This window comes from Lactuca virosa, chromosome 4 (assembly GCF_052849685.1).
Source record: "Lactuca virosa cultivar CGN04683 chromosome 4, Lactuca_virosa_CGN04683_v6, whole genome shotgun sequence".
NCBI classification, from domain to species: Eukaryota; Viridiplantae; Streptophyta; class Magnoliopsida; order Asterales; family Asteraceae; genus Lactuca; species Lactuca virosa.
The window spans coordinates 124,450,141-124,460,456 of record NC_136429.1 but is presented as its reverse complement, the minus strand read 5'-3'; the positions used below and the strand labels follow the sequence as shown (position 1 = coordinate 124,460,456).

At 35.8% G+C, this 10,316-nt stretch overlaps 1 pseudogene; it reads left to right on the top strand.

Annotated features, from left to right (window-relative positions):
• The first annotated feature begins 8,792 nt into the window (after positions 1-8,792).
• LOC145107316 (acyl-CoA--sterol O-acyltransferase 1 pseudogene) lies at positions 8,793-10,045 on the top strand (annotated as a pseudogene).
• The last annotated feature ends 271 nt before the right edge of the window (positions 10,046-10,316 follow it).

Below are 10,316 nucleotides of genomic sequence, written 5' to 3'. Positions count from 1 at the left end.
GAAGATGGGCATCTCTTGTTGAAAAGAGTATCATCATAAGATAATCTTACAGATGCTTTCACAAAGGCCCTGAGCAGGTTCAAAGGTAACCATCATGCTAGGATCATTGGATTAAGATACGATGTTAGTTTTAGTATTTAATTGATAGATTGATACTTTGTAAAAAAATAAATGTAATTTTATTTTGGTGATTGAATAATAGAGAAGTATTTATGAGTATGAGCACTACCTTCTTCAAGTTTTTTATTAGTGTGTTTCACTTTGCATGTTTTACTTCCTTAATGACTTAATTATTCAAAGTTCCACAGTCGCTCATACTTTTAGAAGTAAGTAATGAATTAAGATTGTCATGAATCGATTGTAGATTGTCCATAAAGATTAGACATTGAATGGGATTGCTATAATATTCATGAGTACTTAGAAAATAGAGATTTTGAGTATTGCATAAACCTGCGATTAAATATTACTTCATGGATTCAATCACGAGTAATTCTAAGACAATAATATCTTCTATTCTTCAAACGGAGATACATAAGTTGTAATTTGCAAGTCGGTTGAGCATTGGTGTTGCGAAAATGCATCAGTAACATGATGTTATAAAACGTAGTGTCATGTATAATTTGATAAGTAAAGGCTACAGTTATGTAGTCAAAGTTTATTATTTCCTTTTTTTCTTAACAGGAAAAAGTGATATCTTTAGGCCCTAGGCCCAGCCAAGACTAAATTAATGTGTTCAATTAGTATGTCTGACATCATCATAAGTCAGGATATCTGGAAACAGAATCTTGGACAATAAGATTGATTCTTATGTATGTCTCGTGTTCATATGATATCATGAAGAACGATGGAATGCTTGATCACTTATCTTGGAGCCAACATTTGATTTGAATTAGAGTTTGACAGTGGCTTTGGAAAGCACAGTTTTCTATTTGGTTCAAGGTTGTACTTTTAATTATAGTTATAGACTTATCCAAGTGGGAGACTACTGGATTAAGGTGTCTAAGCTCATAAATAAATTGGTATATATTTGTAATTTAAAGCAAAGTCCTTTTTGGGTTGCCGTTATAACTAGAACTTGGTTAGAATGACATTTGTAGAGAGAGGATAATTTATTAGTTTATTATATGATTAATAAATTGTGATAAAACATTTGTTAATATATTATATAATTAATATATTAATTGGAAATAGTAATAGTTAATTAAGAATCAATCATAATTAACTTGTAATTAATTTTGGGATTAATTAGAATTATTTAAAGGTTCAGGGACTAAGCTGCAATTGTTCAATAGTTAAACAAGAGAATGATTCCAGAACCTTCCACAGAGTGGACGTTTTTGAGGAACCTATTAGGGTTTCTAGAAGCCTCTTTTATATAACTAGGAAACTAGATATTTACCTGATTTGAAAACCTATTATTATATGTTCAAATTAGGGTTTCTAGGGTTTCCTGGGCAACTATAAATATGACCCTTGGGGCAGCTATTTTTGACCACTCCATGCACCAAAAGAATAGCTGAAAATTTTGTCTATTTTTTCCTCTCTCCTCAATAGTCTTCTAGTTCTAGGGTTTGGATACAATCCTTTTGGTGCTGACCTTTCTAAGACTAACAACTACAAGGGATTGAAGTGATTTATTTGCTACAACAAATCAAAGGTATATAACCATATTACTTATATTTCGATTATATTAGGGTTTCATGTTAGTTTTGTTATTCATAGTATGTCACCTTCAAAGTGTTGTAATATAGATCCTTATAGGTTGTATGTGCCCTTTAATTGTTAAATGATTTTCTGTAATTACATGTTTGTTATAACCTATAAAACCCATCAGTTTTAGCGTTGAAGATTTGGAGACACTATCTTTTTGGTGTTAAATGCAAATTGTTTGCAGATCATAAAAGCTTACAATATCTCTTTATTGAGAAAGAATTGAGCATGAGACATGGGTGATGGCTAGAACTACTCAAGGACTACATTGTGAAATACTTTATAATCATGGTACATAAAGTATTGTAGTTGATGCTTTGATTAGAAAAGTGAATCTGAAGCAAAAAAGAGAAAGATCATTAAGGATTGAAGTAATATCAATGATTGTAAAGAAGATAAAAAATGCTCAGACAAGAGCTTTAGCAGAGTATATGAAGAAATAAGAACGCCAAATCATGACGTTAATGTTCGAGGAAGACAGCCAAGGGTTGAAACTATTCCACAATCATATTTGGGTGTCAAATGTGCATGGTATACGAGATGGAAAAGTCTCATAAAACCAAGTATTCTATACACCCAGGAAGCACCAAGATGTATTTAGACCTAAACCCTTATTAATGGTAGCCAATAATCAAAATCGACGTAGCAACATTTGTGTCTGAATGTGTGACATGTTCAAGAGTTAAAGCACAATATCAGAAGCCATATGGGAACTTAGAGCCTTTACCAGTACCCATGGGTAAATGGAATGACATTACCATGGATTTCTTAACCAAGTTTCCAGATACGAGAAAAATTCTAGCCATGATATGGGTTATAGTAGACCGGTTGATGAAGAGTGAGCGCTTCGTAGCCACATGAGAGACCTTTTCTATGGAAAAATAAGTAGAAACCTACGTCAAAGAGATTTTAAAAAGTTCATAGTGTACCCTAATCGATTGTGTCAGACAGAGATAGCCGAATAACTTCTAGATTCTGGAAGAGTATGCATGAAGATTCGGGTATGAAACTGTGTTTAAGTACTGATTATCATCCACAAACTGAAGGACGAAGTGAAAGAACTATCCAAACATTGGAAGATATGTTACAAACATGTGCTTTAGAATTCACTGGTAGCTAGGATGACCACTTACCATTAGTAGAATCCGCTTACAACAATAGTTATCACTCAAGCATCAAGATGCCTCATAATGAAGCGATGTATAGAAGAAAGCATCGTACACCATCTTGTTGGATAGAAGCATGGGAAAAACACTTTACGGGGCCTGAAATTGTTCAACAAACCGCTAATAAAGTGAAGATCATTCTGGAAAGAATTCTAGCTTCTCAAAGTCATCAGAAAATTTATTCACATCTGAGACGTCGACCAATGAATTTTGATGTCGGTGATCTGGTGTTGCTTAAAGTCATTCCACGGAAATGATTTATCATTCCGCTAATATGGGAATATAATTCCATGTTTTATCGGGCCATTCAAAGTACTTCAAAAGATTGGCAATCAAGCATACAAGCTTGATTTTCCCTTTGAACTAGAAGGTACTCATAACACCTTTCATGTTTGTTACTTTAGGAAGTGCTTGGGAGGAGAACCCGATATGATTCCACTTTCAGAACTAGGGGCTGATAAAAACAAATTTTTAATTGAAGAAGCTGAAGCTTTGGTTTACAATTGTGGATTAAATGTTTTCAGGTACTTTATTAGATTTTGGGAAGGTAAAGGTGTGATTGTGGACACTTATCAGCAACTTCCATGTTTTTGAGATTCTGTGCTTATTTTTTAAAACTATGGTATTGGGATTTGACTTATTAAACAATGGCTTTTATCGATATTATGGTTTATGAAATTGAGGAATTTTATCTTATCTAAAAAGGTAAAATTTATTGTGAAAATTGGGATATTACATATATACCTTTAATTCAATTTATATAATGTTAAATCTAGATTCCCACCTTTGAATCTTCTTTGGTTTCACTCGAAATGCAATAGATACACATATAAGTTGAATCTTTTAGGGTTTACACACAAAATTTGGGAGAGTTTGAGGTCAATATGGTCTACTTAAAGGCTTAAAACCCGAAGTCAATTTGTTTGTCAAGTCTTTTGAGGATATGGCAATATTCTATGCTGACCGTTCTTAAGCTTCTCAAAAACTTTCGTATAATTTTGTGTGGGTCGAGTCTTTCTTGTGCTACACTTAGATGGCCGAGTCTTCCTTGTGTTGGTCGATTCCATTTGCTAATCATTCCATGTTTTCTTGAATATAGTTATCAATCAAGAACTAACTGATTGCATGCTCTAAATATCGGGTTATTTGGTCTTAAACATAGGATGTTGCACACTTTCCTCACAACAGTTTCGAATGTTGCCATTTTCCAATCATCATAACTTATTTATTTCAACTCTAAATGAGTTGATTATCTTTTATAACTCTTCCATTTTGTCTTGGCAACACAATGAGATAAAAAAACCACTTATTCCATGTAATAGAACCTGATCTTTACTGGTAAAACCTAAGCATTGCACTATAGAAATCGAATACAAGTATTAGTGTTTTGGATTTGTGTTTCCCATACTTTTTGTTGTATTTAGTCACAAAAATAATGTTTTTTGATATATTTCATGATTTATAATCATTTTTTGACTTTACTTTAACTATATATTTGTTTATCTAACCGTTTTACATAATAGCAATCTACTTTGTTCCTTTACCAATTATAGCAACCTAATTTGTTTTTTCTATATATTAGTGTCCAAATATTAATCATTTTACACAATTTTACTCCCAACATATATTATAACATTTCCCAATTAAATGTGTACTATAGTATAACTCAAAGGACATGATCGATACCATTTCTCATGTTTGTCCCATTTTGACATATTTATCAGCATTCTTGCATATAACCCTTTTATCATATCTTTTTAAGACTTCAAGATTCTTCAAGATTCTAATAGGCTTTCTATATTTGCGGGTAGGTTAAGTAAGTCTAATATCATTTGTTTAATTCTTTATACTATCATTTGGTGTTTTTTCCTACATTTGTCCCATTTTCTAACATAACGAAAGCATTGATTGTCATTATTTATTGTTTCTTGCATAAAAACAATTTTAAGCATAAAGCTTTCATCCTCTAACCTATTACGACTTTTTTATACATGGTTTTCTCATAAACTTGGTCATTGAGTCATATTTGACATAATTCACACTTTTATCCATATTTTACACTTTCTAAAGACTTATCTATTTCAGGCAACATATATAAACATGTTTCATTATACAAACATATTTTAACTTCATTAACCAAAAATTTAGGATGTTACACCCCCTATACTCCATTATCCCTTCATTTATCTCTGTCTCTCACTCTCTTGGTTCAATGTAACCTTCAATACCGATGGCTTTTACCACCACCATAAGCTTAAAAACCACTTGGTTCAAGCCGTCTCTTGTCTCATCGGCACATGACAACGATTGTTACCGGAAGCTGATAATCGAAGGAGGAATCAATCCGTTACTAGAATTTGCGAAATAGGGAAAATTAGAAGGTCAATAAAATACAACGTTAGCAATTGGAGTACTAGGTCGAGGTATGGAAAGCATGTAACACATGATCCACATCGCCACATACTCCTTGTTTGTCAAAATTGTTGAATGTGAAGCCACAATTGTTAAATGTGAAGCCACAATTATTGAATGTGAAGTTTTTTCAAAGGTTGGCTGAAGACCCGGTTGTGTTTTTTGACTACTTCTGATTTCCATCTCTATATAAGAGATTCATCTGTATTTGTAAAACTTGTATCTAGTGTAACACAGAAAGAGTGCAGATTAGCACCAAGAAATGTAAATTCCTAGTTACCGGTGGACGTAGGTCAGAGAAGGACCGAACCACGTTAAATCCCTCATGTTCATCCTTGTGTTCTTGTTTTTCGTGAGCTGTGTGTGTGTTTAGAGTCGTGTGTTAAGTGTCTCGATCCTAACAAGTGGTATCAGAGCCTTGGTTTAGCTCTAGAGGGTGATTTTCTGTTTTTTGGTCGAAATTTTTTTCGTCAAAAAATGATTTTGGTGTATACCGTTGGAAAGGTCTCGTTCCGAAGATTCCGAAAATATTTTTTTCTGAATTTTTTGACCACCGGAGGACGTCCAAATCGCCGGTCAAAGGTTTGCCGGAATAGTGACCGGGAAAACCAGTTCGCCGGAGAAGACGACACTGTAGCAGGAACTGTAGCACGACGTCAGCAGACACTGTAGCAGGAACTGTAGCAACACTGTAGCAGATTTGAAAATTTGCAATTTGGCCCCTGAATTTCCAGAAAATTGCAAGATAGGTCATTGTTCTTTCAGAAAATGGCAGAAAGCAGTAAGCTTCAGATTGAGAAGTTTGATGGGAAAGATTTTGGTTGGTGGAAGATGCAAATTGAAGATTTGCTCGTACAGAAAGACTTGGACGCAGTTTTAGGTGAAAAATCGGAGGCGATGACACAGGCAAACTGGGAGACTTTGGATAAGAAGGCCAAGGCATTTATTAGACTGACGTTGTCAAAGGATGTTGCCTTCAATATTTTGAAGGAGACCTCGGCAAAGGGAATCATGGAGGCATTGTCTAATATGTACGAGAAGCCGTCGGCAGCAAATAAAGTCTTCCTGATTCGGGAACTAGTCAACACGAGGATGAGGGAAGGAAGTTCAGTTACAGTACACATCAACAATTTGAACTCGATTTTATCCAGACTTGGGTCAGTGGGAATAAAATTTGAGGACGAAGTTCAAGCTTTACTACTGTTATCATCATTACCTGACAGTTGGTCCGGAACAGTTACAGCCGTTACTAGTTCCGCAGGATCGAAAGAGCTCACTTTTGAGGGAATTCGGGATTTAATTCTAGGCGAAGACGTCAGACGAAGAAATTCCGGGGAATCATCAAGTGAACAATTGAATGCGGTCAGCGGTAGAAGAAATAACAGAGGTAGTGGGAGCGGGAACAGGAGAAGGAGTCAGTCGAGGACTCGAAATGATGTGACTTGTTGGAACTGTAAAGAGGTTGGACATTTCAGGAATCAATGTCCAAAAGACAAGAAAGAAGTTAACGTTGCAGTAGACCATTCAGATGATGATGTTTTGATCTGTAGTGTGGAGAGCAATGTGGATTCCTGGGTTATGGATTCGGGTGCTTTATTTCACGCTACCCACATCCGTGAAGCACTGCGGAATCTGAAAGAAGGGGATTTTGGTAAGGTAAGACTGGCGAACGATGAGGTTCTTGATGTGACGAGCATAGGTGACTTAGATCTGAAGACTCCAGTCGGTCCATGGACTTTGAAGGATGTCCGGGTAATTCCAAGTCTGAAGAAACAGTTGATTTCTGTTGGGCAGTTGGATGAACAGGGACACGAGGTTATGTTCAGGAATGGGCAGTGGAAGGTTGTCAAAGGAAATCTTGTGATAGGTCGTGGACATAAGAGGGGTTCATTATATATGGTCAGTTTACCGTCTGAGGGAGTAACCGTCCCAGTTCAGAAGAAAAACAAAATCCGGTTCATAGAGTCTCGTGGACAGAAGAAGGTTTGCTTTGCAGATGGCAAACCCAGAGTCACAGGTCAGATTCAGGTTGAACGTGTTTGGAACGGTTCAGAAAAACCAGTCAAGGGCATTCATAGCAGTGGGAGCATGGGCTTTGTTTCAGCTAGAATACCCAGAACACAGTGGGTTAAGAGAACCAGTATTCCATCTGTAAAAGTCTCTCCAGATTATCTGCTTCACATGGAGAGTGTCGTTTGTTCTCAGGATGTTCCAGGATCGGGCAGTTCATTTCAGTGGGAGCCGGTGGAGACAGAGAACAGGTAAATTGAAGAGAAGGCCGGGTAACTAGGAAGGAGTTAAGATCAAATTTTTTAAAATACAGATGCACAGTTGAATCACAGGTGAAGATTGTTCTGTGGCTTCAAGTGGGAGATTGTTGAATGTGAAGCCACAATTGTTGAATGTGAAGCCACAATTGTTGAATTTGAAGTTTTTTCAAAGGTTGGCTGAAGACCCGGTTGTGTTTTTTGACTACATCTGATTTCCATCTCTATATAAGAGATTCATCTGTATTTGTAAAACTTGTATCTAGTGTAACACAGAAAGAGTGCAGATTAGCACCAAGAAATGTAAATTCCTAGTTACCGGTGGACGTAGGTCAGAGAAGGACCGAACCACGTTAAATCCCTCGTGTTCATCCTTGTGTTTTTGTTTTTCGTGAGCTGTGTGTGTGTTTAGAGTCGTGTGTTAAGTGTCTCGATCCTAACAAAAATCTTCAAAGAATGTCAAATGAAGTTGCAAGGTGACATCTCTTGGGCTGGTGTAGAGCTTACAAAATCAAGAAAGCCATGGCTACAAGAGCACTTTGCATCTCGCTTGCAAAGCTATATCGAGTAATTACACAAAATTACAGAAAAACACAAAAACTGCTACTCCCATCGATAAATGCAATTTGGAAATTCAGCAAGAACATTTTGTACAACTAAATCCCAAATGATTAAGCTCGTTGATCAACTTCTTCACGAAAGAGAAGTTGAGATAAGAAAAGAAGCAGGCATTGCTTTGACCAAATTTGCATGTTCAGATAACTACCTTTATCTTGACCATTTAAAGGTTATATATAATGTTGGGTTCTATTGATGCTGAAATTATAAAAATGTAGATAAATGAAGACCATATGTACTTCGATTGTAGAGTTTAAGAATAAATATGATATTAACGTAACTGGATCGACTATGCACACTCACATAGGGACCAAACCTGAAAGACAAAAACTAGGCATATTAAAATAAATTTAATTAAGAAAAAGACAAATTGGAAATGGACAAAAACTAGGGCATTTTCGTGATTTTATATGTACTAACGGAGGCTTATGGATGGTAACGAACTTAGGGACCAAACCTGATGGATTTGCAAACAAGGAGAACCAACCACATCAACATCTCAAAAGTATGACCAAAACTGTAGACAGGGTCATACCATAGTGACCAAAATTGTAATTTACTCTTTTAACTATTTTCCGTCTATATATAACTCAGTATTTGCTAATAACTTCTTAAGTTAGTGACAAGAAGCAGCAAATACGGAAAGACAAAGTGTCCTATTGTCCATAGAGATGGAGGGAGAGGTATACAATCTTATGGTAAATTTGAGCATAGCTTTGGCATCTCTCCTCTATTCTCATAGTGTTGGGATGTTTATTGCAAAAGGGGCAACTAGATTCTTGGCTCTTTTTCCTGTCATATTTATCTTTCTATGTCTTCCCTTAAATCTCCAAACGGTGTTCTTTGTTGGACCAACCTCTTTCTTCATGACATGGCTCGGAAGCTTCAAGATCATTCTTTACGCCTTTGGTCAAGGCCCTTTATCTTCACACCCACCTCTCCCTTTATCTCATTTCATTGCTAATGCTTGTCTTCCTATCAAGATCTTAAAAGATCATGAATCTCCATCCCATCAAACCACCAAGAAATCCCACATAGATTACGTTCCAAGGGTTCTGTTGTTTATCTTTGTAATTAAAGCATATGGTTACAAAGACTTTCTTCACCCGTTATTGATCACGGCTTGTCTTGCCTATTACTTTGTCTTCATGCTCATACAATTTCTTGCAGCACTTGCGTTTTTGGTTCGAACGCTATTTGGGGTCAAGCTAGAACCACAATTCGATGAGCCTCATCATTCTACATCTGTACAAAACTTTTGGGGAAAAAGGTGGAATCTCATGGTGTCTGATACACTACGCCCTACAGTCTACCATCCAGCTCGTGCCATTTTTAGACATCTGGTTCCTGAAAGATGGGTATCAGTGCCAGCTGTGCTCATAACGTTTCTAGTGTCTGGGCTTATGCATGAGTTGATCTTCTATCACCTTGGTCAATATACGCCAACATGGGAAGTCACTTGGTTCTTTATAATTCATGGGATTTGTGTAGGCATGGAGATTGTGATGAAGAAAACCACGGGTCAGAGGTTTGAGCAACCACCTGTTGTGACCTGGCTATTAACTTTGACATTTATAACGATTACTGGCTTGTGGTTGTTCTTTCCACCATTCTTGCGGTTAGATCCGTGTGCTAGAGTTTGTAGAGAGACCATGGCGTTTATAGGGTTCTTTAAAACTGGTCATCTACTTGGGCCTAACGAGTATGCATGTCGTTTTATATAAAAGGGGGAACAGATATTCGAGGTGTATTTGGTATGTTTTTATGTGGAATGTATACAAACTAAATGATGTACTAAATATGTTCGGGAAATGATGTTGTTTTACAAAAGAAAATCCGTAGTATTTTTTATGCCATGCACAATTTGAATTATGGGTGACTTTGTCCAATTATCAACTCATTCTTGCAAAATGTGTAAATGTCCGATAAAAATGTAATATTATGGATAAAAAAAGAAATATATTACTATTATATATATATATATATATATATATATATATATATATATATATATATATATATAATAAATAGAGTATATTATATTATATTTTAGTCTACAATTACAAATGGATAGTAACATGCTGCTTTTATAGGATTATGTGATAAGTTACCCTTACCTTTATCTAGAAATGATTTTGTGTAA